Source organism: Pongo abelii, chromosome 5 (genome assembly GCF_028885655.2).
Source record: "Pongo abelii isolate AG06213 chromosome 5, NHGRI_mPonAbe1-v2.0_pri, whole genome shotgun sequence".
Classification (NCBI taxonomy): domain Eukaryota; kingdom Metazoa; phylum Chordata; class Mammalia; order Primates; family Hominidae; genus Pongo; species Pongo abelii.
In genome coordinates, this window is record NC_071990.2 from 54,987,841 (window position 1) to 55,015,192 (window position 27,352).

The 27,352-nt window shown below is 35.8% G+C and overlaps 2 long non-coding RNA genes across 4 annotated transcripts in view; one reads left to right on the forward strand and one right to left on the reverse strand.

Moving 5' to 3' along the window:
• Positions 1-1,852: 1,852 nt before the first annotated feature.
• LOC134761524 (uncharacterized) lies at positions 1,853-25,545 on the reverse strand. Of its 3 annotated transcripts, none has more exons than XR_010140224.1 (4): positions 25,340-25,545; positions 22,447-22,545; positions 9,858-9,969; positions 1,853-2,162 (listed from the first exon to the last, which is right to left on the reverse strand). It is a non-coding gene; the product is annotated as an uncharacterized LOC134761524 (long non-coding RNA). The 3 variants fall into 3 exon arrangements; XR_010140226.1 differs by having other exon boundaries at positions 9,858-9,935; positions 25,340-25,544; XR_010140225.1 differs by having other exon boundaries at positions 9,858-9,938; positions 25,340-25,544.
• Positions 25,546-27,352, forward strand: part of LOC134761525 (uncharacterized) — a 132,728-nt gene continuing 130,921 nt past the window's right edge. Inside the window, exon 1 of the long non-coding RNA XR_010140227.1 lies at positions 25,546-25,631. This is a non-coding gene — a long non-coding RNA (uncharacterized LOC134761525). The remainder of the gene's footprint in view (positions 25,632-27,352) is intronic.

Here is a 27,352-nt window from a genome sequence, read left to right on the forward strand (position 1 = left end):
CCTCACATTCCTGGCAGAAGGCAAGGAGGAGCAAGTCACATCTTACATGGATGGCAGCAGGCAAAAAGAGAAAGCTTGTGCAGGGAAACTCCCATTTTTAAAACCATCAGATCTGCTGGGCACAGTGGCTCATGCCTGTAATCACTGCACTTTGGGAGGGCGAGGTGGGTGGATCTCCTGAGCTCAGGAATTGGAGACCAACCTGGCCAACATGATGAAACCCTGTCTCTACTGAAAACACACACACACAAATTCACAAATTAGCCAGGTGTGGTGGCAGGTGCTTGTAATCCTAGCTACTCAGGAGGCCTGAGGCAGGAGACTCACTTGAACCGAGGAGGCAGAGGTTGCAGTGAGCTGAGATGGCACCACTGCACTCCAGCCTGGGCAATAAAAGTGAAACTCCGTCTAAAAAAAAAAACAAAAAAACAAAAACAAAAACAAAAAATCAGATCTCATGAGATTTATTCACTATCACGAGAACAGAATGGGAAAGAGCCACCTCCATGATTCAATTACCTCCCACTGGGTTCCTCCCATGACAAGTGGGAATTGTAGATAAGATTTGGGTGGGGACATAGTTAACCATATCAGTAAGGGATAAAATACTTTTTGTTTCTGCCTAAATATTTTTGGCAAAATAGAATGCAATTTCACCTGCTGAGGTTAAGGGAGGATGTGGCTGTGTAAAGATTTTCTGAGAAATGTGAAAATTTGGAACAGCAACTGAGGGTAATGGAGTAGATACTACCTAAAGATGTGTAGAAGGTTGCCCAGGAGAATTTTAAGACCTAGCTATGATTTATTTATTATTGTTTTTTTTGTAGCATCAATTCTCCCTAGTAGGTCCTTTTCTCCAGAAGAAACTTTAATCACTAGAAAGTAGTCTTCTCTGGGGATTACAAGGTTGGTATGGTGGGTAGAATGGAGAATAGGGTTATGAAGCTTAAAGAGCTGGGTCTTGAACCAAGGCTGCATAGTGAAGGGAGTGAACACAGAACTACACTGATAGATTTGTAACAAATGATATAGCTCTGATGTGGTTGTTGTGTAGAATGACTAAGAAAGAGAAGAGGCTATATAGAGACAAGTGTATCTCTGTGAAAAACTTCAGGAGTGTAGCAGATTTGAGTTGTGATAAGTTCCAGGGTGTGGCTGTGTAAGTGGATTTGGGGAAAGTCATTGGACAAAAAGATAGGCTGCTGAATAAGCCCTGATCATAGACTTTGACATCACCCAAAACACTTGTGAAACTAGAGATGGAATAGACAACTCTAGGCCATATGTAGACCATAAATCCCTGTGGTTGGCAGATGATAGTGCAAAAAAAGGAGGAAACAATAGTGATTCTACCAGACAAGAACCCCAAAGGGGGTTTGGAAATGGTAATGAGGGGCAAGAAAATAACTGAATTTCCTCTTTATTGGTTTCTGGTATCCACAGACTTGGATGGTAGGAAAGGTACAGTTAAGTCTCATTTTGAATATGGGGGCCTGGTATTATTTCTAACTTTAGGACTGTTATGAGGATTCAGTGTATGTGAAAATATTTTGCCAGCAGTAGATGACTACTCTTACATAAGTTAATAAAATACAGAGAGGAAGCAATTGAAAAAGCAAGGTCAAAAAGGATACTGGATGACATCAAGGAATATAAATAGAAGTTGAGAGCAGCATTGTAAAGAAATATGACTATTTTCTCTGGGACTGGAGGGTAATTTGAGAATGTAAGAGTAGAAATGGAGACATTGCTATCCTCATCGATTCTAGAGCACATTCAGGTTCATTATGTGGAATTTGAACATACCTGTCAAAGTGACTGTGTTATGAAATCATTAATTCAGGAGACTGGCTTAGATTTTAAAGCCATTTTGTTTTTGAAATTTATCTTTAATACCGTATTTCTACTTTCAGAGGTAATGAAATAGCTTTGTTGTGTAGCAGTCCAGATATTTAGGAAACATTTAGGCATACTTTCTAGTTATTCATCATTATCCAAGTCCTGGGTGAATTTTGTAGCAGGTGATCATTAAATGCTAGTAGGACGTTAACAATAAGATGGAAAGCTGTGCTTGTGGCGATTGCTGCAAGGCAGGACAGAACTGATCCTTTCCAAAACTGTCAGATTGACTCATTGCATCCTCCTCTTCACCTTGTTTGCAACTGTAAAAATACAAATAAATGGAGAAACTCTGGAAAGAATATTAAACGATTCAGAACAATTTTGTCTCTGTATTTCTTGATATTTTAAATAAAGGTAGAAACATTTTTAATGTTTCAAAATGATTTTAAACTCAAAATATTGCCTGCTTTATACATTATTACTATCATCAAAATATGAATTACGGGATTGGGCAAACACCTTTTCTTCAGAGACTCTTTCAAAAATTTTAATTTTAAGTGATGTCTTGCTTTATTCTTTTCAACAGAGTGAAGGGGAGATCCACTAAATAGAATATAAGGCCCATTTGTCACTTGTGTAAATGCCCTGTTTTGATATAGACTGAAAAAGGTACAGTGTGCATAAATTCAACTTTACAGAGAAGAATTCAAGCTGAAATGTAACAGTGACTCAGTACAGTTCATTACATGTGGTGTAACTAGTTGGCACCATTGGTTAAGTCCAGGAACAAGTGAAGCCTGGGATTACATGATTTGTAACCTAGGACAAATCATCTAATCTGTTAGTGCTGGGGTTTCCTCATCTATAAAATACAACACTGTAAAACTCATAGAACTGTGATAAGGTTAAGGATAAACTGAGAGAGAAAACAGGAGAAGTCGTCAAAAACAGTACCTACCACATATAAGTATTAACTTTAATGTCCACTTGGCTCTCTTATGTATGGTGAGATATATTTGAAACTATTTTTACTTTACTTAATGCTCAATGTTTTAGTATTATATAGCTATTAAATAATATTCTTTTGATGCTTAAATTCAGAAAAAAAATATATTAAATGTTGTAAAAAGCAAAAATTATCCAGTTATTTTAATATTGATTAACACTAAATATATAATCATGTCATCTGCAAACAGGGACAATTTGACTTCCTCTTTTCCTAATTGAATACTCTTTATTTCTTTCTCCTGCCTGATTGCCTGGGACAGAACTTCCAACACTATGTTGAATAGGAGTGGTGAGAGAGGGCATCCCTGTCTTGTGCCAGTTTTCAAAGGGAATGCTTCCAGTTTTTGCCCATTCAGTAACATATTGGCTGTGAGTTTGTCATAAATAGCTCTTATTATTTTGAGATACGTCCCATCAATACATAATTTATTGAGAGTTTTTAGCATGAAGGGCTGTTGAATTTTGTCAAAGGCCTTTTCTGCATCTATTGAGATAATCATGTGGTTTTTGTCTTTGGTTCTGTTTATATGCTGGATTACGTTTATTGATTTGCGTATGTTGAACCAGTCTTGCATCCCAGGGATGAAGCCAACTTGATCATGGTGGATAAGCTTTTTGATGTGCTGCTGGATTCTGTTTGCCAGTATTTTATTGAGGATTTTTGCATCGATGTTTATCAGGGATGTTGGTCTAAAATTCTCTTTTTTTGTTGCATCTCTGCCAGGCTTTGGTATCAGGATGATACTGGCCTCATAAAATGAGTTAGGGAGGATTCCCTCTTTTTCTATTGATTGGAATAGTGTCAGAAGGAATGGTACCAGCTCCTCTTTGTACCTGTGGTAGAATTTGGCTGTGAATCTGTCTGGCCCTGGACTGTTTTCGATTGGTAGGCTATTAATTATTGCCTCAATTTCAGAGCCTGTTATTGGTCTATTCAGGGATTCAGCTTTTTCCTGGTTTAGTCTTGGGAGGGTGTATGTGTCGAGAAATTTATCCATTTCTTCTAGATTTTCTAGTTTATTTGTGTAGAAATGTTTATAGCATTCTCTGATGGTAGATGGTATTTCTGTGGGATCGGTGGTGATATCCCCTTTATCATTTTCTATTGCATCTATTTGAGTCTTCTCTCTTTTCTTCTTTATTAGTCTTACTGGCAGTCTATCAATTTTGTGGATCTTTTCAAAAAACCAGCTCCTGGATTCATTGATTTTTTTGAAGGTTTTTTTGTATCTTTTTCTCCTTCAGCTCTGCTCTGATCTTAGTTATTTCTTGCTTTCTGCTGGCTTTTGAATGTATTTGCTCTTGCTTCTCTAGTTCTTTTAATTGTGATGTGAGGGTGTCAATTATAGATCTTTCCTGCTTTCTCTTGTGGGCATTTAGTGCTATAAATTTCCCACTACACACTGCTTTAAATGTGTCCCAGAGATTCTGGTATGTTGTGTCTTTGTTCTCCTTGGTTTCAAAGAACATCTTTATTTCTGCCTTCATTTCATTATGTACCCAGTAGTCATTGAGGAGCAGTTTGTTCAGTTTCCATGTAGTTGAGTGGTTTTGAGTGAGTTTCTTAATCCTGAGTTCTAGTTTTATTGCACTGTGATCTGAGAGACAGTTTCTCATAATTTCTGTTCTTTTACATTTGCTGAGGAGTGCTTTACTTCCAACTGTGTGGTCTATTTTGGAATACGTGTGGTGTGGTGCTGAGAAGAATGTATATTCTGTTGATTTGGGGTGGAGAGTTCTGTAGATGTCTATTAGGCCTGCTTGGTGCAGAGCTGAGTTCAATTGCTGGGTATCCTTGTGAACTTTCTGTCTCGTTGATCTGTCTAATGTTGACAGTGGGGTGTTAATGTCTCCCATTATTATTGTGTGGGAGTCTAAGTCTCTTTGTAGGTCACTCAGGACTTGCTTTATGAATCTGGGTGCTCCTGTATTGGGTGCATATATATTTAGGATAGTTAGCTCTTCTTGTTGAATTGATCCTTTTACCATTATGTAATGGCCTTGTCTCTTTTGATCTTTGTTGGTTTAAAGTCTGTTTTATCAGAGACTAGGATTGCAACCCCTGCCTTTTTTTGTTTTCCATTTGCTTGGTAGATCTTCCTCCATCCTTTTATTTTGAGCCTATTTGTGTCTCTGCACATGAGATGGGTCTCCTGAATACAGCACACTGTTGAGTCTTGACTCTTTATCTAATTTGCTAGTCTGTGTCTTTTAATTGGAGCATTTAGCCCATTTACATTTAAGGTTAATATTGCCATGTGTGAATTTGATCCTGGCATTATGATGTTAGCTGGTTATTTTGCTCATTAGTTGATGCAGTTTCTTCCTAGCCTTGAAGGTCTTTACAATTTGGCATGTTTTTGCAGTGGCTGGTACTAGTTGTTCCTGTTCATGTTTAGTGCTTCCTTCAGGAGCTCTTGTAGGGCAGGCATGGTGGTGACAAAATCTCTCAGCATTTGCTTGTCTATAAAGGATTTTATTTCTCCTTTGCTTATGAAGGTTAGTTTGGCTGGCTGTGAAATTCTGGGTTAAAAATTCTTTTCTTTAAGAATGTTGAATATTGGCCTCCACTCTCTTCTGGCTTGTAGAGTTTCTGCCGAGAGATCCACTGTTAGTCTGATGGGCTTCCCTTTGAGGGTAACCTGACCTTTCTCTCTGGCTGCCCTTAACATTTTTTCCTTCATTTCAACTTTGGTGAATCTTACAATTATGTGTCTTGGAGTTGCTCTTCTCGAGGAGTATCTTTGTGGCATTCTCTGTATTTCCTGAATTTGAATGTTGGCCTGCCTTGCTAGATTGGGGAAGTTCTCCTGGATAATATTCTGCAGAGTGTTTTCCAACTTGGTTCCATTCTCCCCGTCACTTTCAGGTACACCAATCAGACGTAGATTTGGTCTTTTCATGTTGTCCCATATTTCTTGGAGGTTTTGTTCATTTCTTTTTACTCTTTTTTCTCTAAACTTCTCTTCTCACTTCATTTCATTCATTTGATCTTCCATCACTGATACCCTTTCTTCCAGTTGATTGAATTAGCTGCTGAAGTTTGTGCATTCATCATGTAGTTCTCGTGCCATGGTTTTCAGCTCCATCAGGTCATTTAAGGGCTTCTCTACACTGGTTATTCTAGTTAGCCATTCATCTAATCTTTATTCAAGGTTTTTAGCTTCTTTGCAATGGGTTCAAACTTCCTCTTTTAGCTTGGAGAAGTTTGATTGTCTGAACCCAATCATCTCAGCCCAAAATCTCCTTAAGCTGATAAGCAACTTCAGCAAAGTCTCAGGATACAAAATCAATGTGTAACAATCACAAGCATTCTTATACACCAATAACAGACAAACAGAGAGCCAAATCATGAGTGAACCCTCATTCACAATTGCTAGAAAGAGAATAAAATACCTAGGAATCCAACTTACAAGGGATGTGAAGGACCTCTTCAAGGAGAACTACAAACCACTGCTCAATGAAATAAAAGAGGACACAAACAAATGGAAGAACATTTCATGCTCATGGGTAGGAAGAATCAATATCGTGGAAATGGCCATACTGCCCAAGGTAATTTATAGATTCAATGCCATCCCCATCAAGTTACCAATGACTTTCTTCACAGAATTGGAAAAAACTACTTTCAAGTTCATATGGAACCAAAAAAGAGCCCGCATTGCCAAGTCAATCCGAAGCCAAAAGAACAAAGCTGGAGGCATCATGCTACCTGACTTCAAACTATACTACAAGGCTACAGTAACCAAAACAGCATGGTACTGGTACCAAAACAGAGATATAGACCACTGGAACAGAACTGAGCCCTCAGAAATAATACCACACATCTTCAACCATCTGATCTTTGACAAACCTGACAAAAACAAGAAATGGGGAAACGATTAGAAGAAAACCTAGGCAATACCATTCAGGACATAGACATGGGAAAGGAATTCATGACTAAAACACCAAAAGCAATAGCAACAAAAGCCAAAATTGACAAATGGGATCTAATTAAACTAAAGAGCTTCTGCACAGCAAAAGAAACTATCATCAGAGTGAACAGGCAACCTACAAAATGGGAGAAAATTTTTGCAATCTATTCATCTGTCAAAGGGCTAATATCCAGAATCTACAAAGAACTCAGACAAATTTACAAGAAAAAAACAAACAACCCCATCAAAAAGTGGGCGAAGGCCATGAACAGACAAAAAGAAGACATTTATGCAGCCAAAAAACACATGAAAAAATGCTCACCATCACTGGCCATCAGAGAAATGGAAATCAAAACCACAGTGAGATACTATCTCACACTAGTTAGAATGGAAATCATTAAAAAGTCAGGAAACAACAGGTGCTGGAGAGGATGTGGAGAAATAGGAACACTTTTACACTGTTGGTGGGACAGTAAACTAGTTCGACCATTGTGGAAGACAGTGTGGCGACTCCTCAAGGACCTAGAACTAGAAATACCATTTGACCCAGCCATCCCATTACTGGGTATATACCCAAAGGATTATAAATCATGCTGCTATAAAGACACATGCACACGTATGTTTATTGTGGCACTATTCACAATAGCAAAGACTTGGAGCCAACCCAAATGCCCATCAATGATAGACTGGATTAAGAAAATGTGGCACATATACATCATGGAATACTATGCAGCCATAAGAAAGGATGAGTTCATGCCCTTTGTAGGGACATGGATGAAGCTAGAAACCATCATTCTCAGCAAACTATCGCAAAGACAGAAAACCAAACACCGCATATTCTCACTCATAGGTGGGAATTGAACAATGAGAACACTTGGACACAAGAAGGGGAACATCACACACTGGGGCCTGTTGTGGGGTGGGGGGAGGGGGAGGGACAGCATTAGGAGAGATAACTAATGTAAATGACGAGTTAATGGGTGCAGCACACCAACATGGCACATTTATACATATGTAAAAAAAAAAAAATCTGAAACTTGAAAATGAAGTAAAAGGGTGAGTACCATGTCCTTTAAAAAAATTGATTAACACTTGCTTAATTAGATTTCTGAAACATGTAATTAAAATCATAAGTATATTATATCACATTTAAGAATTTCAGTCACTTAAATAAAGCAGGAAAACATGTGAAATTATCTCAAAATTTTAAAAGATTTATACCTAACCCAGTTACAAAATTATCAATACAGTGGATGTAGCCTTGTTTTCATTGTATTTTTTTTTTATTATTCTCATTCTTGTTAACATGTTCACTCTTAAATTTCTTCTTGGGTCTTCTTGGGGTTACAATAATGTCATCAGTCATACTGTTTATTTCCTAAGGATATAGCCATCTTCCAAGCCAAAAATAAAAGATTATTGTCTCATTGCAGCTGAAGTTGCAAGTTCTGGATGATCCATTGATTCTTTGTTAGCATATGGACTTAGTTGTATTTTCAAAACCTTGGCAGTAATGCTCCAGGCTGGACAACATTTAATTTCTCATCTTTACTTGCTACATCCACAGAACTCCCTGAGCCCAAACACTTCCACTGAGCTTTAGCTTTGTAGATCCTGTTCCCTTTCCCAAAATTGTTTAGAGAAATTTTACTGGGTCATTATTACATCCCCACTGTTTGGTCCTCTTCTATTAATCTGAAGTGTTAGTATAACAGAAAATTAATGTTTGACCCATTAATATGTCATTATAAACAATTTAACCATGACACAAAGGATTGAGTCTGCATAATTACTTCTCCTCTTAAGAACATTTTTAAGCCATTATTTGGGAACACATTGCTAACTCCTTTTTGTTTGGTCTTTGTGTGTACAATGATACATTTTTCATACAGTTACTACATTTCCCAGGAATATTTAGCATAGAGTGTCCTGTTATCATTTATTTATTCAATTGGTAGAGAAAGTTTTCTTCTTGATGAGTGAAAATGTACTTAATAGTAGAAACTGAATACTCAAATACTCCCATACTAATAAAAATCAATGAATCTAATTATATATTATTTGAGCTGCCATTCTTTTGCATTATAAATAACTGTTTAAATGCCTTATATTTATTTTCCTATTTTAGACTTGTGAATTTTCATAGATTTAACTTGTTCTATTTAATTATGATTTTCATTGTGGCTGGGCATTTGACAATCTGATATAGCTCCTTTACAATTTGAGCAATACCACTAAAACCCATGAAATAATTCTTGCTTTTTCTCAAGCTAGTTTAGCTTACCTTGAATGTTCCTTGCTATGAGATACAAAATAAGCTTCTTTCCTTGTTCTCCTTCTTTTAGAAGTATTAGGGTGCACATAAGATGGTCTTAGTCATATTGCTGGTAGCCAAAATGATGCTGTGCCAGGGTATGTTAGTGAGAGGGGTGCAAAAGAGACTTTTTTCTAAAATCATGAATGCACAGTGTTTCCAACTTAGTAGTGATCTCCCTGTATCTCTCATTGTTCCAATATGTATTTTATTTGCATTTTTAACAAAATACCTATTTAACTGATTAACTCCTCAAACAAGCTTTAATTACATTTCCTTTTTATACTCCTTTGAGGCCTCATTGACAATTATTTTTGGTTATTGTATTTGCTGCTGAAATTCCATCTTTTATAATTTTGTATTTTCTGTACCACATTCCATTTTCTATTACTTTTATTGGAGAATCAAGGTATTTCAATGAGATGTTATAAAATATGAAAATATATTGTTAATTTGTCCCAAATTGCTGTATATATGAATATATTCTTTTATAAGTGCTTTCCCCAAAAGGATTGAAATTTCTTTTATACTATGCATGTATTTTATAGATGAAAGGACTTTCATTATCTGCATATTATTTTTGATTGAATAACTATGTTTCTTGTTAAAATAGATTTCATATAGTATTAGCAGAATATTGTACACCTGTGAGTGAATGAATAAAACGTGTACCTGCTCTACACTCTAATTTACCAGAAATTTGAAACAATTTGGGATTGAAATTGTGTAATTGGTTTGGCTTCAGCACAAACACGTTTTAGACATGAAAGAACAGAACTCACCAAGAGTAATAACGAGCTCACAATGGGCCTATCAGTTGGACAGACGGTGATAATTCTGGTTAAGTGTCCTCTTCTGGACTGCTTGGAAGCACAACAGGTATAATATTTAAAACTAGAATGAAACACAAAATCTCAGAACTATGTGGATGTTGAAAATAACAGAGTAAGACTCTACAATAACATCGAGCCTAATTCATAGATAAATTTTAAGTATTATTCTCAATGACAAATGATAGTTTTGAAATCATAATTGAAAATTTGATTTGATCTGATTTGAAATCATGATTTGAAAATTCAGTAAGAGTGGTTATATTTGTGACTATAACTGCCTAGCATTTTATTTGTAATCTTTTGAGTTTAAATGTCTTTCTGAATCTGAAAACCTAAAATGAGAAAATCCTGACATTGGTCCTTATTTTATTCACTGAGAAACATTTAATGGAATTTTATTTTGCTTTGAAATATGATGTTTTATTAGGCCCTGTATCTGACAGGATAACTTCCTGTTCTCTCTTTCCTTCCTCTCACTTCCTCTCCCTTGTTCCTTAAAATAGGAAGACCTATCACTGGGGAGAATGAAATACCTCTCTACCTTCATTTATGATCTAGAGAACTGTTGCTAGCACTACTAATAACTCAGTGGTTGTAATGAGAATGTCTATAATTGAAGAGAGAAACTAGCAGCTTTGCACCTAGTCCAGCCATAGCAGTAGCAAGAATGCAGAAGTCTCTTTAGACAAAGTGTAAGTTGTATAATCGATATTGACTATGTGAGTTTGCTTTGCCAACATTTTAGTAATTTTTCTGATATAGTTACTTGTAGCAAAAAAGATTATATTCTACCATATTTTTTTTCATCACACAGCTATTCAGTAAGAGTGAACAACTACAAGAATGAGTGATTTGTCTTGAGATGAATTCATCTACATCATATAAAGAGCCATGCTTTTTCTCAGTAACACAAAGCATATAGTTCTACTTTTGGTTTGGGTTTTTTAAAGAAACAATTCTTTCTTTTTTCTTTGAGCAGCCAGTGTGCTGAGACTAAATGGGTTTTCTCACCTCTCCTGCATGGCCTTTCTTGCAGCATGGTAATCAGTCACTTTGCAGTTGTTTGTGAAAGGAAATCTGTGCTTTTCCCTACAGATATGAGAAGAGACTATGCTTTTTTAGACTACTTGAGTCAATATGCATTTTCCATGACTTTCTGAGAAGTCCTAGATAAGGAGGGAGAAAACGGAACATATTTCCATTGCAATTAATTTTCAGTTAGCTGGGGTGAGAAAATTGGTCCTAATTAACACATTCAGCTGAGTAGGGAGTAGGCTGTGGTTTTCAAATGTTAGTGTGCATCAGAATCATCTGGAGGGCTGTTAAAATACAGACAGCTGGGCCATCCCTAGAATTTCTGATTCAGTCGTTCTAGGGTGAGGCTCAAGAATTTGCATTTGTATTAAGTACCAGGTGATTCTGATTGTGCTGGTCTGGAGATCCACACTTTAGGAACCACTGCATTAAAAAATACATGCTTCGTGAATCCACTAGATTGTTAGGTTGTGGCCCTCACAGAGCAGTAACTTTCTCTCATCACTCCTCTTCTCACCTAGTATGCTGCATTGAACATGATAAATTCTCACCAAATCAATATTTACTAAACATGTAACTCAGGTGGCCCCTAGATTCCCATCAAATTCCAATTTCCCCCATTTTGCCTCTTGTATTAATCTGTTTTATTTTCTTCATAGAATTTATCAATATATAAAATTATTTTCTCATTATTTGCTTATCTTTTATTATTTGTCCCCCACTCACACACTTACACTAGTATTTAAAATATGCATCTATATTGTTTAATATTGTACTCCAGTGCCAAATAGTAGGTATTAAACAAATGCCTGGGGAATAAATGAATGAACTGTGAAATCTGTTTAACAACTGTCCATTTATTCATTCATTTATGGATATTTATTTATAAAATGCATTCATTTCCAAAATGTCAATCTGACAGTGGTTGCAGCTCATGTTGTTTTGACTCACAAAAAAATCAAGTCAGCTTTAACCAAAATTGAAAAGTACTTAATAGCAAATAGCTCAATCATGTTTAAAATAATGCAAAGATGGGGTTATGGTAAATATGTGAATGTTTATTATTTGCATTCCCTATCCTTTTCCCTACCTTATAGAAACTTCCTGTAGCTTAATGTCCTTCTCTCCCTTCTAGTCATCTTCCTCGCTACTCCCCCACCTCTGCCCTTATTAATTCCATTCTTGATTTCTTCATTCTCACTGGGATATAAAGCAGCTGATTGCAGATTGCTATGTTAACTTTTCCAGCAATGCCTGGATTTTAAAATCAAAGTTTAATCATTCTTAATATAAAGTTAACACACATGTTCATGAAGAGAACAAATGTAAAAAAAAATTGATTCGAAGAAAGAAAAAAGTCACTTCTTTATACAGAGTTGACTACTGTTAACACTTTGATACCTTTTCTATCAAATCTTGTGATGAATTTTCTACCTAACGATGACAAAATAGTATCTATAAAATTATACCATTTATAAAGCCTTTCAACTGAGCATAAATGCAATGATAATCACAGAGTATAAAAATTCAATAATTCGTAAAGGGGAAAAACATGAATAATTTTGTCATTTAGCAGTAACACTAACATTTTGGTGAATTTCCTTGCAAAGGCTTGTTGATGACACATAGAATCTGCCACAGTGTAATTTATAAGTCTTCCTGAGTTAAAATGAAAATAACTTTGTGTTTGAAGTCATTCAAAGATAATGAAAATTATCACTTAAATTTTTAGGTAATGAAAATTGCCATTACGGAGCTCTATCAATCTCTTCTTAATGTGGAGGAAGAAGAGAGAAACAGAGATTTTATTCCCTCCACTGTTACAATATCAAAAATAGTTGAAGTTTGGAACTATATAACCAATTATTGTTTTGATTGGTTGCCATTGTGGGCAATATATTGCATTTGAAACATAAAGTTTGTATAATGAGAAATTATTGGTTGCAAAAGAAGTTGTTTTTTCAAGCATTTCTGCCTCTCAATGGCATCGGAAAAGAAGACTGATTAGTGGAAAGAGGAGTAATCTACTAGCTGCCTTAAACAAGTGGCCACAAAGTAAAATAATAGAGGTCTTTTCTTCTGGTTTATCCAAACCTGAGTCCAAAAGAATGAGAGCTTACAGGATTTTTCAATATATTTGAAGGCAATAATAGATTTACTGGCGTTATATCACAGTTTCTATTGATTGGGCTTTCTAATCCATTTCTCTTTTTTTTTTTCTTAATTTAGTGGAAATTTTGCCATGATTCTGTGAGTGAATGGATAATCAGTCCCACTTTATATAGGGGTCTGTTTTCAAATTGTGTGTGTGTGTAAGTATAACTTCCTAAGTATTTCAGAGGAACATTAGCTGCCTGCCAAACAAATATCAAACTGCAATTCTCATCCTAAACCTGCTTTTCAGGAATCAACATTTTTAACTAAAAAACTGAGACTCTCAATATGCAATTTTGCATATGAGAGAATGGGTGGAAAGTTGTAAATATGGAATAGAGTGGCCTCAAAAGACCTGAAAACATACCACATGGGTGGGTACACACACATAAATCTCTCCCAGAAACATATACATAAAATTATGTGGTTATATGTATATGAAGATGGGCATGTTTATATAAATTAATACTTTATTTTTAAAATATTTTCCTACATCCAGAACAAATAAACAAAACAATATTAAAATTATATCATCAAGAAATTGAAACCAAACTATTAGCAGACACTAGGTAATGAAAAAAGTGGAATAATTTTTAAAAGTAGAGATAAAGTTTGATAAATACCACACAGGTCTGTTAAAAAATGGTAATCAGATGAGTAGGTTGCAAAAATTTTCTCCCATTCTGTAAGTTGCCTTTTCACTCTGATGGTAGTTTCTTTTGCTGTGCAGAAGCTCTTTAGTTTAATTAGATCTCATTTGTCAATTTTGGCTTTTGTTGCCATTGCTTTTGGTGTTTTAGACATGAAGTCCTTGCCCATGCCTATGTCCTGAATGGTATTGCCTAGGTTTTCTTCTAGGGTTTTTATGGTTTTAGGTCTAACATGTAAGTCTTTAATTCATCTTGAATTAGTTTTTGTATAAGGTGTAAGGAAGGGATCCAGTTTCAGCTTTCTACATATGGCTAACCAGTTTTCCCAGCACCATTTATTAAATAGGGAATCCTTTCCCCATTTCTTGTTTTTGTCAGATTTGTCAAAGATCAGATAGTTGTAGATATGTGGCATTATTTCTGAGGGCTCTGTTCTGTTCCAGTGGTCTATATCTCTGTTTTGGTACCAGTACCATGCTGTTTTGGTTACTGTAGCCTTGTAGTATAGTTTGAAGTCAGGTAATGTGATGCCTCCAGCTTTGTTCTTTTGGCTTAGGACTGACTTGGCGATGCGGGCTCTTTTTTGGTTCCATATGAACTTTAAAGTAGTTTGTTCCCATTCTGTGAAGAAAGTCATTGGTAACTTGATGGGGATGGCATTGAATCTATAAATTACCTTGGGCAGTATGGCCATTTTCACAGTATTGATTCTTCCTACCCATGAGCATGGAATGTTCTTCCATTTGTTTGTATCCTCTTTTATTTCGTTGAGTGGTGGTTTGTAAATCTCCTTGAAGAGGTCCTTCACATCCCTTGTAAGTTGGATTCCTAGGTATTTTATTCTCTTTAAAGGAACTGTGAATGGGAGTTCACTCATGATTTGGCTCTCTGTTTGTCTGTTATTGGTGTACAAGAATGCTTGTGATTTTTGTACATTGATTTTGTATCCTGAGACTTTGCTGAAGTTGCTTATCAGCTTAAGGAGATTTTGGGCTGAGACGATGGGGTTTTCTAGATATACAATCAAGTCATCTGCAAACAGGGAAATTGTCATTCTCAGCAAACTATCACAAGGACAAAAAACCAAACACCGCATGTTCCCACTCATAGATGGGAATTGAACAATGAGAACACATGGACACAGGACGGGGAACATCACACACCGGGGACTGTTGTGGGGTGGAGCGAAGGGGGAGGGATAGCATTAGGAGATATACCTAAAGCTAAATGACGAGTTAATGGGTGCAGCACACCAACATGGCACATGTATACATATGTAACAAGCCTGCACGTTGTGCACATGTACCCTAAAACTTAAAGTATAATAATAATAAAATTAAAAAAAAGATAAAAAACAATTTCTGTCTTCACTTTGATCAACATATTTGCCTATTCTGCAGTTTAAAAACTGAGCTTATAATTTTGATTGGAATATGAAACTGATCAATTTCTTTGGCAGCATCCACAAACAAGTTGAGTTATTCCTCAAGAAATCATAGGAAAGTAGCTTTTGGGTAAGAGCAAAGGGAGTAACCAGTAACTTATATGCTAGAGGAAGTACACAATGGGTTCTTTCAGTGCTGGATATTGAAGAGACAATGCTCTTGAAGTTCCCATAAAACATTTTGTAAATTAAGCTAAAATGTCAATGACTTATAAAAACAAAGAAAAATGCCTCCTCTCTCTAATTACCTTTTGGAATCATTAAACATTCTGCAATTTGTTTTTAAGAATTACCTTTTCCACTAGATTTTCGAAGAATTAATGAGAAAAAACTGTGAAATTCTTTTGGTGACTATTATTAAAAAATAATAGGGACTGTGTTTTTGTGTATTCCTGCCTTCCTCTGAGTTCCCTAGGTATTGAAGTGGAGAGCTGGATAAAGTGGACCGAAATAACTATGAGCTTTGTTTTCAGGCACATCCAGAGAAGTTTTAAAAAAATTATTTATACTTAATTCATGTAACATGGGAATGTGACATTCACTCCCCCTCTATCTCCATCTCACCTGTCTGTGGCCTTAAGTGAAAGAAAAACACTTTCCTTTCCTTTTGTTCAAAGCAAAAATTGACATCACCATAGCTTGTTTGTGCCAGTTAAATGATGCATTTGTATAAATAATTAGAAGATTTTTCTGAGGAATATGTAGGAGAAAAAGCAAGATAATCAGAAATACTGTTGTTGCTTTTAGTACACTTTCTTTAATAAAACGTTGTTTAGTATTCATATTATCAGCAGTTATTTGCTTAGAAAAATTTTCTGAATCCTACATAAAAACAATGAGAAGAACATAGATGTGAAGGATATAGAATAACCCATATTATGACCTACCTATCCTCAACTTTCACTTGATATCTCGATATTTGGTAGGCAAAATATTTATAATGTTCAAAATATGTTAGACCATGGAACATTACAGGGTTTGACAACAATGCTATGGGAACTTGACGGTTGTTTCCATTACTTTTATGAGCAAAGTAACAGAACACACTTACCATCAAGATACAAATGGAGTACAATGAATACTGAAGGCTCTCTTACAAACTATAATTTCCACCCAGCTTATATTCTCTCCCAATAACACCACCATTTTAGTCACTCAAAGCTTTTGCAAAAATGACTATCAAACTAAAAAGAGTAATAAGTAATATTTATTATGCATCATGAACTATTCTACTTACTTTATACAAATAAGCTTTTAAAAAAATCAGCCCAAGGAGGTATGTATTGTTATTATTCCACAGCGATAGGCAGAATTATAAGATGCCCCCTGTGATTTCTGCTTTCTGGTATCCATACTTTTGTGTAACCCCCTTCTCATTGATTGCAGGTAGAACCTGTAACTTTTTTTCCTTCTTCTTTTTTTTTTTTTTTGAGATGGAGTCTCGCTCTGTCACCCAGGCTGGAGTGCAGTAATGTGATCTCGGCTCACTGCAGCCTCTGCCTCCCGAGTTCCAGCAATTCTCCTGCCTCAGTTTCCCAGGTAGCTGAGATTACAGGCACATGCCACCACACCCAGCTAATTTTTTTATTTTTAGTAGAGACAGGGTTTCACCATGTTGGCTAGGCTGGTCTCGAACTCCTAATCTCAGGTGATCTGCCTGCCTTGGCCTCCCAAAGTTCTAGGATTATAGGTGTGAGCCACCGTGCCCAGCCTAGAACCTATAACTTCTAACCTGTAAACCAAAAATAAAATTCTAAGTTTCCTGCAACCATTCAAATGAACCCCTCCTTTTGGCCAAGGCATTCCGAAGCTAACCTGAAAAACTGGTTCAGGTCATGAAAGGAGGGTCAGAAATGATTCATTATACCCTTCTCCCTTTTGGAGTTCAGGAAAAGCTGACCAACATTAACATTAACACAGACCTTAAGTCTGAAGAGAAACATTTACAATCTATTTCCTCTGAAGCCTGCTACTTAGAGGCTTCATGTGCATGATAAAACTTTGGTTTCCATATCCCTTTACCATCCCAGACATTCCTTTCTATTGATTCCAGGTCTTTGGATAACAGCTTAGCTCAACCAGTTGCCAATCAGAAAATGTTTAAGTCTACCTATAACCTGGAAGCCCCTGCTTCAAGTTGTCCTGCCTTTCCAGACCAAAACAATGTACAACTTACATGATTGATGTCTCATGTCTTCCTAAACTGTATAAAACTAGGCTGTTCCCCAACCACCTTGGGCACATGTTCTCATGGTCTCCTGAAGGCTGTGTCATGGGCCATGGTAACTCATATTTGGCTCAGAATAAATCTCTTCAAATATTTTACAGAGTTTGACTTTTGGTTGACAAACCAATAAAATATGGCAAAGGTGAAAGGATTTTCAGGAGGCAATTAAGGCCTCTAATCAATTGACTCTGAGTTAATAAAAAAGAATATTTTGGGTGGTAATGACTTTATCAGGTGAGTCCTTTAAAAGAAGACTTATACTGTCCCTGAGAGAAGAAACTGGAAGTAGGAGATACACTCTCATGCTGGCCTTGAAACAAATAGCCACTGTGTACTGCCTATGGAGAGGGGCAGTCTATAGATGCTGAGGATTTCAGTCCTACAACCTCTGATATGGTTTGGCTGTGTCTCCATCCAAAATCTCAGCTTGAATTATAATCACCATTAACCCCAATAATCCCCACATGTCAAGAGAGAGGCCAGGTGGAGGTAATTGAATCATGGTGGCAGTTTCTCCCATGCTGTTCTCCTGATAGTGAGTTCTCACGAGATCTGATGGTTTCATAAGTGTTTGGTAGGTCCTCCTGTGTTCATTCTCCCTCCTGCCACGCCTTCTGCCATGATTGTAAGTTTCCTGAGGACTGCCTCAAGCCATGCGTAACTGTGAGTCAATTAAACCTCTTTCCTTTATAAATTACCCAGTCTCCGGTAGTATCTTTATAGCAGTGTGAAAACAAATTAATACAACCTCCAAAAACAAAATCTTGCTAATAACTTCAGTAAGCTTCAAAGAGGACTCTGGGCTCCAGAAGAGAATGAAGGCTGGCCAATGCCTTAATTTTAGCCTAATAGGACCCTAAGCAGAAGATCTTGGTAAACCATGCCCAGACCACTGACCCACTGAAACTGAGATAATAAATGTGCATTGTTTTAAGCCACTATGTTTATGGTAACTTGTTATATAGTAATAGATAACCAGTATACCCCTATTTTACAGATAAAGAAACTAAAGAAATAACCTGCACTCCATTGTAGCTGGTTCATTGGGAAAAAACATGATTCAATCCAAGGCAGCCTGAATCCAGAGCTGCATGGATAATCACTTTATTATTACTTATTGGAAAATTGGTTGAGGACTCAAAAGGCAACATCAGCAGCAATATGAAACATACAATATTGAATGTATAATGCATACTTAAAATTTTTATATCAAATAGTAAATTCTCCATGGGAAATTATTTTGAGGAGTAAGAAATCATCTAAAAATCTGATTTGAGCACTATAATCAAGGTTTTCCTGATTGCAAATTATTGTGACTTAGAATATTCTGCAAATTACCTGTTGCTAATTAAATCATATTCTTAGACCTTCGTTTTTTCAAAATAGTTTAACTTTCTATATATAGAATCTCATTTGGACAGTTTTAGTAAAATTAGTGCATGCTTTGTTTAAAACTGTGTTTTATATAATGGAATAAAAATTTTTTAAATAGAAATATTTGTGGCAAAAACTTCAAGGTTAAGAAAGAGGTTTCTTTGGGAATGAAAGAGTTAACTACTACTGCAATATTTTTAAATTGTAAAGTTTTCAAGGGAAGTTGAGTTTCACAAAGGATTGCTCTTGACATTTAAAATCCCCTCATATTTAAAAATTGAAAGACCCATCTTTATGTCTATTGATATATTACTGAAAGTCTTAGTTGATTAAAATTAAATGATCTATTGTAAAATGATAGGCTGTGAGCAGTTTTACTTCCACTATAAATTTCTTGAATTTAACATCTAAGTAATGTTTTTGTGTGAAGTTGTTAATTAAAGCAAGCCATTTTGATTTATATGTGATATTTATGGTTAGTGAATTTTATTTAAAAAAATCAAACTGATGTTTCAACCACCGGACTTTAGAATTAGAATGGTTAGGATGATCAATCCATTAGCATGACAAAGTAACTCCAAAATCCTGGTACAAATGTCTTTATATAATGCACATGTGTTTAAAGCCATAATCTAGTTAACTACTAACTTAATACACTTTTGATAAACCACTAACCTCAGTTCCATTTGCAATAAAATTTTAATTAAACATTTGTGGGATACCTTGTTTCCTATGTAAATGAAGTGGTTATTACAAGTCACCAAATGTGCTGTAGTAAGAAGACAGTAACTCAAACGCTTAGGAGACCCTTTGCAATACTATAGAAACCCAATTGAGATATGTAAGATAACTCTTCAGACATCAGTAGAGGGAGGTAATTTGATGATAAAGAGTTTTTTCCTGGTCTCCTGCTTATTGAATTCATAACCAAGCCTTTTTTGAATATCCACTCTTTGCATATCACTATATTCTGCTGCTTTTTGGCAAAGATTCATTGAATGGGTGGAGAGTGCATAAACTGGTATCTCCACGAGTTTATGGCAAGAAGATTCTATCACATTTGCACAAAATAAATTATTCTCCTGAATTGTAGGATATTAAAGATGGTTCACATCAAGGTTTCCACCCACCCTCACTCTTCTTTTGCTCACTTAACTTTTCTTATACTGCTTTACCCACTCACTCATTTATCCCAACCCCTAATTTTGAAAAAAAATGTATTTTTACTACCAGGGCCCTAGGTTAGGTATGAATAACTAAGAAAGAAATCTTGAATTCATGGTGAGGAGTTTTCTCCAGCATATTAAGTGAGAAAAACAATAAAAAACAATGAAGCCTCTTAATATGCGGGTCATAAGAGGGCTTTTTGATGAATAACTCGATATAAGATTAATGTAAACAACGAATCACTTCTTTACTTTCATGCTCAATTGTGGCAAGCCATAGGCCACTGAAATCTTTGATCCATTTCATTTTATCTATGAAACAGACCCGTGGCTTTGAATTTTTGAAAATTCGTTTTTTAATGCCTTGGAGATACAGCTGTGGATGATAACGTGGACTCTAGCCAGGTCTTTCTAATTTAATGCTTTCCGTCAATCAATATCAACTCTCCAAGTGAAAAATGACATAATGCCATTTGAAAACAAAGTGAAGCACATTTACAAAGCCAAATACAGAGATAAAGTAGGATCACGCAAAAGTAGGTTTTAGTTCTTAAGTGCTTTGCACAACTGTATTATCAAATACAGTTGCCCTTAAGTGAGAAGTTAGCCTAGAACATAAATGGCTTGCAAAAATCTTGTAGAGGTATAGTTTTTCATGTGACATTTCCTTTTTTTAATAACAAACCCTAAAGATTTGAGGGAGATACCAGAAGTTACACTATCATCTCTGAGGTAGATTTCACTTTTAAATTGCTGGGAACCAAAACAAAAGCCTTTATTTTAAGCAAATTTTGCTTTATTTATTTGCCTATAGATGTCTGTGTTTCTTCTATTCATCAGTAGCATGAAATTATGTTCCAGTTATTTTATGGTTTATCATTTCTGTATCATTCCTGTATTCATTTTAATTTGAATAATAAATCAAGTTGCTAAGTCATAGGAAGCTCAATGTTCTGTGCCAAGGATTCACCAAATAGTGCTTCTCTATGAAGACTGCCTCACGTTTCACAGTGTTTCTCAAATACCGGTATGCAGCAAAATTAACCGGAGGGCTTGTTAAAATGCTGACTGTTGGGCCTCACCCCCAGAGAGCTGTTTAAATAGGTCTGGGTGGGACTCAATAATTTGCATTTATAACATATTTGCAGATGCTGCTGATTTGACATAAAAATGAGAACCATTGCTATATCAACTTCACTGCATTGCTATAAGGTAATATTTTTAAAAGTTTTACTCAACAATACAATAAGTCTGACAACTCAAATCTGTTTTTAAGATATTTTCCTATATGATGTACGTTACCCTAATAATACAAGCTAATATTTATTGAAAAAGTACACCTGCTATGTATATTTATCACAGCACAATTCACAATTGCAAAGATGTGGAACCAACTTAAGTGCCCAGCAGTTAATGAGTGGGTAAAGAAAATGTGGCATATATACACCATCGATTACTATTCAGCCATTAAAAGGAATGAAATAATGTCTTTTGCAGCAACTTGGACGCAGCTGGAGGCTATTATTCTAAGTGAAGTAACACAGGAGTGGAAAATCAAAAACTGTTCTCACAAGTGAGAGATAAGCTATGAGTATGCAAAGGCATGCAGAGTGATATAATGGACTATAGAGACTCAGAAAGGGGAAAGTAGGAGGGAGGCTAGGGATAAAAAAACTACACATTTGTTACAACGTCCACTACTCTGATGATGGGTATACTAAAATCTCAGAATTCACCACTGTATCATTCATGTAACAAAAAACTACTGATACGCCAAAAGCTTTTGACATTTTTAAATGTTCAAAATAAAAATAGTTAACATGTGCTATGTAGTCCTATATGTATTCATTTAATTACAATAATTCTATGAGGCTGGTACTATTATCTTACTTTACAGGTGAGAAAAGTGTATCATAGAGAATTTAGGGTCCTACAGTTAAGAGATGGTAGATTGGTGGTCTAAATCTGGTTATTAACTCCAGAGCTCCCTCTTTTAACTACTACACTGTTGCTACAGACTAACTGTGTCTCCTCAAAATCCATTCATATATTGGAGCCTTAATCTCCAACGTGACTGTACTTGGAGAGAGGGCTTTGGGGAAGTAATTAAGGTTAAATGAGGTCATAAGGGTGCGGTATTAATCTAATAGAATTGGTGGCCCTTATAAGAAGGTAGAGGGAAAGAGATCTAACTCTCCCCACATGTACCTAGGAAAGACTATGTGGGTACACAGCAAGGAGACAGAGAATCCCACCTTGCTGGCACTCTGATCTCAAACTTTCAGCCTCCAAAACTGGGGAAAATAAATTTCTGTTTAAGTCACTGAGTCTATGGTAGTTTGTTATGGCAGTCTAAGCAGAGTAAAACCACTGTTTATCTATCATACAAATATTTTTGGCAATCTTCTTGAATGAAATTAGTCTCTTACTTTCTATATATTTGTCTTCAATGAAGTAATGGCAAAGGGCACACAACTTTCTCACTTACGACAAAAGATTAGGCCAACCTCCTTGGTTTCCTGGGCTCGTCAGAGTATGGGAGAGTCTGGGTAACGAAGGCATTAGAGATCACTTTAATCTGGTACTACTAGAAAGAGTGATGAGAAGATATTAGATTCATTTCCTCTCTGCCACATTGCTTTACTAGGGATTTGATTGCCATTTCTGCTGTAATTTAAATCACACTCTTTGAATGCCATAGAAATGCTTAGTCGTTCAATGGATTTTTGAGCTTCAAAGTGATGCCTTGGTTTAGGCATATTCAGACTATTTAAAACTCTAAATGATCGTTAAGCTGTTGAGAATCAGAAAAAAATTCTCAGAGAAAACAGATCAGAGTAATGAAATAGCAGATAATTAGTACGTAAGTTTCCTACGCTTATCTGGGTAGAAAGAGAAGAAACTGGCAATGTTTGTTAAATATAGGTAGAAAACTGCTTAACAGCAATACAAATTAACTACCTGGAAACAGCAAAAACAAGAAATTTTTAGTCAATACATGTACTGTTTGTGGATTAAAATATATTTTTCATTGAAGTATATATCATATCTGGAGTAATGTATATAAATCTTACATATTATATATAAAATCAATGAATTTTACACCTAGACTATATACTATACAGTATACCCAGACTATACAGTAATCACTATAGTTTTGCTTGTATTTGAGCTTCACATACATGTTCTCCTGTGTGGCTTTTGTTCAACATTATGTCTCTGAGATTCATCCGTGTTACATGCAGCAGTTGTTCATTTAAAAAAATTACTCTAATTTCTGGTTGTATAAATATACCACACTTTATCCATTTCTTTCTAGATGGCTATTTTCAATGTTTGAATGTTGTAAATGAAACTTTGAATATTTTTTATATGCCTTTTATGGGACATAGATTCATTTCTTTTGAGTATATCTTTAGAATTAAAGTTTTTTTAGTTGTATAGCAGGCATATATTTAGCTTTATTAGATACTGCCAGTTTTCTAAAGTGCTTATAAACATTTTATAGTCCCACCAGTAATGTATGAGCATTCCAAATATTTTATATATTTACCAACACTTGGTTTTGTCAGTTTTTACCATTCTGGTTGGTGGCAGTATTCGCTATGATTCAACTTGCATTTTTCTTTATGACTAACGATGTTGAGTATCTTCCCATGTTTACAGCCAATTTGTATATCTTTACCCTTTTGTGAGAAATCTTTTGCCTATGCTGACATTTGTTGACTCCTCTAGGACTGGACATCATCACAGTAGATTATTTTCCATTCTTGTGGTGGCTGTTCCTCTCCCTTTCAGGTTTTCAACATCCACACAGATTTAAACATTCCTAAACTTAAATGTACATAGGAATTTCTTGGGATAGAAGGGAAGTTTATTGAAATACAGAATCCTAAGTCCCACCATACCCTCAGTGAATAAGAATCTTCAGGAAGAGATTTACAAGCTCTCCGAATGATTCTGAATACAGATGTTTTACAAACAAACTTTAAACATATCAGTCTCTATTTTATTGTACATGTTTGTTTCATATAGTGTTTCTTAAAATTTAAAAGTCGATTGTGATATGTTTATCTATTCAATTCTTATTTACACCTCTGATATTTGGATTCTTACTTTCCTTTACAGAAAGATTGTTTATTATATTGGTTTCTGGTTGATTCTATTAAGGTAAATTTTTAAAACTAATTGTTAATTTCTATGTGTTTCATTATTCCATCTATTGAGTGTGCTGGACATAGTTCTAGGTGCGGGAGATGTAGTAGTAAATAAGACAGAAGAAGTAGATCCCTGTCCTCATAGAGGTTATAATCTACCCTCTTCTGTCTATTTTACGGTTGTTTTCTCTCTACTGTTTGCATTCAAGATTATGTTAAATGCATAGTTAATGCATTCTCTCCATTCCCTCTCTAATGAAATTTCTTGAGACTACGATTTTTCTCGTTGAGTACTATTTCAGCCATAATACATACGTGGATTTTTTGTGTGTGGTTCATCAACTATGATTTCACTTCACTTTCAGTTTACATGAGTGTTTTAACTTTCCAGTGTGTTAGATATTGGTGTCGTTTTGTTACTGAGGTCTAGCTCTATACTGGGAGAAGTGTATTAATATTTTTTACTCTAATTATAACTTCATCTGGCTCTCTTTGTATTTCTAAGATTTATGGTAGAAGTATCAAGATGAACTATTAGGAGTAGTATTTATGTGAATTCTATGTATTAAGATGAATATGACCATTATTATATATTCTTTGAGGACTAAACCTTTTACCAATATAAAATGTTTCTTATCTTTTTTAATGCTTCTTTAAATTCAACCTTGCCTAAAGGCCTAATGTTTACATTTTCCTGTCTTTTTTGTTTGTTTGCTTAACATATGCCTGGTATACGCAGGTTTATCCTTTAATTTACAACTTTTCTGCATCATTTTATTTTCAATTTTTTTATTGTAAGCAACCCATAGCTCAATGTTCTTCTTTAATCCATTAGGAAATGTTTGTCTTATATTGCAAAAATTCAATTATTCACATAGTCTGTGGTTAATTAACATTTTCTTTTCCCCTCCCTCCCTTCTTTCCTTCCTTTTTGCTTTCCATGTCTTATGTCTATTGTTTCCTTTTAGTTATTTCCCGTTCTTACAGTAATTACTAAACTTCTATGGTTGCTTATTGTGGTAGTAAACCTATAAGAGCCCAATGATTCCTCCTGGTGTTTACAACTTTGTTTGGTTCCTTCTCACAATGAACCAGGATCAGTCTGTGGGGTGAACAGAACAAGGGAGAACTGACAGCATATCACCTCCAATAATAGGTTGGGCACCCTTCTCTCTCTCTCTCTCTCCCCAGCCCCCGATCTTTGTTCTTTCTCTTATCACTCACTGGGAAAATCCAAATGCCATGTGCTAAAGACACTCAGGCAGTCAACGCAGAAGTAGATATGACAAAGAATTGAAGTATCTGTCCAACAGCCAGTGAAGAACTGAAGTTTCCAAGCAACTATGTTGGTGAGCCTGGAAATGGAGCCTCTGTCCCATATGAGGTCATTCAGCACTGGTTGACAGTTTAACTGCAACCTCAGAACTTCTGAGCCAGAACCACTCAACTAAACCATACCTGGATTTGTGAGCCATGGAAACTGACAGAATGTTATTTTAAGCTGCAGAGTTTTGAGGTAATTTGTTATGCAGCAATAGATAACTAATTGTTGTTTTTGTTTCTTCCTCTGTTGGATTTGAAATTCTATAACCTATTTAAATTTTATGTCTAGTTACTCATAAATTTTTAACACATATTTTAACCCCATTTTTTTATCTGTATTCCTCTGAATTTGGTGGCATTTTTCATGTTTTTACTGTTGCTTCATTGTTCATATGCTAAGATTTCTTGAAATAATTGGAGTTTTATTTCAAATAATAGTTGATTTTATTACACCACATTTTTCCATTTTATAATTCTCTTCAAAATAGTTTTATTTACTAATACATATTTTACATTAACAATTATACATAAAAAGGCTTCACTAACTTCTTTTATCTCAGCTTTTTGTCATTTCCCATTTTAAAATATTTTGATTTCTTATTGTCCTGAGTCTTTCAAATTTTTTTCCCTTAAAATACATTTCAGTGTCATATACTTTGATTCTTTCCTCATTTAATAATTTAGCTAATTGGTTCTCATACATCGGTGATTTTTGTTTATTTACTTGTTTGAATATAATTCTTTCTTTTGTTGTTTTAATTATACTTTAAGTTCTGGGGTACATATGCAGAATGTGCAGGTTTGTTACGTAGGTATACGCATGCCATAGTGGTTTGCTGCACCCATCAACCTGTCATCTACTCTCCTAATGCTGTCCTTCCCCTAGACTCCCATCCCCTGACAGGCCCCAGTGTGTGATGTTCCCCTCTGTGTCCATGTGTTCTCATTTTTCAACTCCCACTTATGAGTGAGAACATGCGGCATTTGGTTTTCTGTTCTTGTGTTAGTTGCTAAGAATGATGGTTTCCAGCTTCCTCCATGTTCCTAAAAAGGACATGAACTCATCCTTTTTTATTTATTGCTGCATAGTATTCCATGGTATATATGTGCCACATTTTCTTTATTCAGTCTATCATTGATGGGCATTTGGGTTGGTTCCAAGTCATTGCTATTGTGAACAGTGCCGTAATAAACATACGTGTGCATGTGTCTTTATAGTAGAATGATTTATGATCCTTCGGGTACATATCCAGTAATGAGATTTCTTACATCACAATTCTTGTCTCTTGATAATGAAATAGGAAAAGTTCCCTTTCAGGGTATGCGATGGGGGTGTGACTCGCTTCTTCAGTGCCCGGCTGCTCAAATCTCTAGGGGAGCATAAGGACAGGCAGGCTGTGGGGCTCCGATCCCACAGCAGGTTCTAGGGGTAAATGTTTACAGCTGTTGAAACCCCAGTGGGCATGTGTTACAGGGTGCTCTTAGTTTGCCATCAATAGGTGGCTTATGTTAACCAGCTCAATTACACTCTACACCTTGTCGCAAGGACAGAGGGCTTTCTGTATCCCAGGTTCTTGCGTTGGTGTACCAGAAGAATCAGATCACACATGGGCTTGGAGAATGAGTGCAAAGTTTTATTGAGTTGAAGTAGCTCTCAGCTGATGGGGGAGCCAGAAGGAAGATGGTCTTCCTCTGGAGTTGGGCCGCTCAGCAGCCCTACAGCCCTGGCTCTCCTCCAACTGCCCTGGCCAAACTCCACTTCGTGATGGCCGGCCGGAGTGCTGGTGGTGTTGGTGTGCTCTTCTGCTGAGGTGCTGCTCTCCACCACCAGCAGCTTGTGTCTTCTTCTGCCTATGTACTCCTCTGGAAGTCTGGCCACCTGTGTGTCTGCCCCTTAGGGTTCGGGTTTTTATA